At 34.9% G+C, this 2135-nt stretch overlaps 1 pseudogene; it reads right to left on the bottom strand.

Annotated features, from left to right (window-relative positions):
• Positions 1-1221: 1221 nt before the first annotated feature.
• LOC149139011 (replication factor C subunit 5 pseudogene) lies at positions 1222-1894 on the bottom strand (annotated as a pseudogene).
• Positions 1895-2135: the final 241 nt, after the last annotated feature.

The following is a 2135-nucleotide window of genomic DNA, read 5'->3' as shown; positions in this document are numbered from 1 at the left end:
AAATTTTTTTTCCTCAAAGATATATATATCTAACGAGGTATTATAAGTGTCAAACGGAGATCGTATGCCAAATTTACGACCCCAGGAAGTTGATGTAACAACTAACCCCAACAAGGCCCACAACATTTTGTCGCTTCATCTCCTAGGGTTAGGATTTTTAATGTTTATGGCTTTCCATTGTTTCTCAATAATAAAAAGACCTTTGAACCTCATTGTAACACCGTTTAAAAGGCATGTAGTTGTCACATCTCTTCTCAGAGATAAGCTACCATCGCCCGAGCTAATTTATTTCCATTTTACTTGTAAATAGTGTGAGCATTTGTTATTAATGAATTGAAGTCCAGTTTTTGTTGTAACTATGTGTTTCTGTTTAATTTTTCATTTCATTTCGTTCCTATATAAATCTGGATCTCCAACATAATGCCAAGGCCATGTAACTTTATAGGGATAACATAACACCATGTAACTGAGCATTCATACCTCCAATCACCATACATCTCTAAGACTCACAAGCAACTAAGCATTCATACCTCATGATCAAAAACATGCCTCTGTTCTGCAACCTTATCTTTGTGGTTGCAACATACTCTTGTAAACATCACTAACTCAACAACGTTTTCCATTGCCTTACATCACAACTTCTTCATGTCACTTATATTATGTTGTCAAGTCATTGTCACTTCTTCATTAGATCAAATCATATTTTTCCACATTCACATTAAAACATACCTCAGCATCACAATACCTCCTCACAAATAAATGGTGACCACACCTCTGTGAAACAAGCATAAAAAGCATATGCAACTAATTACACAACATATGTAAACAACATAAGAGTTTCTTTACTTCAACAACACAAGAGCTCCAGTCAAGTACTTCAACACCCCTTGCAACATATCTTGTTTCTTTGTATCAACACAAGCATGTCGTCAACTTCAAATTCAATTCTACATACATTAACTAACCCTGTTCCATCACCCTTCACTGCTCCTTTGCAATCACTGACAATTATGCCAACTATCTCCCACTTTGACATTGATGGAAACACTGTGATCCTCCCCCTTTTGTTTTGAGAATCATCTCTTCTTGACTATGCTTACCTCCCTCTTTGACATCGATGGAAAGGGGGTTTAGTTTGTAATGAAATCAACAAAAACTTGAAAAATGCCCCTTTACTACCTATTTTTCTCCCTTATACCTACAAATGAAATTCTTTCAAAGTCATTTGGTGGCTAAAACCAATGCACAACAAGCATGTGTAAAATTCCTAACAATATATCCAAGTTGTAGTTTCTCATATGTACAAAATGTCAACCTATATTGAATTTTAGCTAAACCATTAATCAGTTGGACATGAATTGTTGCAGGCATTTTGATATATTAAAAAATAAATAATGGAATTTATCAAGAGCCAACCCCTTGTTAGTCTTGATTTTCGATATGTAGTGATAAGCATTTGTAAACAACACATTTATCAACCAGAAATATATGTGTTCAATATCCTTGGGAATTGGATTCTCTCTACATAGGTAGACAACTTCTTCAGTTACATTAAAAAAAATCATTTGTGTAGACTACAAAATATTAGGAGTCTTTCTAATACCAATGTCATCACAGTTGAGCCTCACTATTGCATACAAGCCATCAAGCCATCCTTTCTGACATAAAGCCTTTCTTCACTTATAATATGTCATAGTCACTTTGTAACATTGGCAAGATCAAGGGGATCAAACCGAAATCAGTCGCACCTTGATTCCAAAGCTTTAATAATCTTGTTGACATAATTGCAGATGATAGAAAACCTTGTGCTCTTTGTGTATTTATCCATAACCTTGCACAAGGAAAATTGAACATCTTTTGTCATGGCATCTACCTCATCCAAAAATATTAGCTTTATACTTAACTTTGCACCAAAAATTGAACAATTTCACTTGGACAACGCTTTCCTTCATACTCGAAATGGGTTGTGGTGCTTTGCCTTGTATATTTCTCCTCAAAATAATGCAATTTGTTACTACTCACTCATAGCACTAACTAAATCTTCCAAAGAATATCTGAACTTCTACCCTCTACAGGAAGAAATTAAAAATGTCTTCTAGCCCTCTAGAAAGACACGCTACACAGCCATTGGTAGA

This window comes from Pinus tabuliformis, chromosome X, assembly GCF_031772625.1.
Source record: "Pinus tabuliformis cultivar Carrire ecotype Pingquan chromosome X, CPIR1, whole genome shotgun sequence".
Taxonomy (NCBI): Eukaryota; Viridiplantae; Streptophyta; class Pinopsida; order Pinales; family Pinaceae; genus Pinus; species Pinus tabuliformis.
The sequence above is the reverse complement of the archived record's forward strand: the minus strand, read 5'-3'. Positions and strand labels throughout refer to the sequence as shown.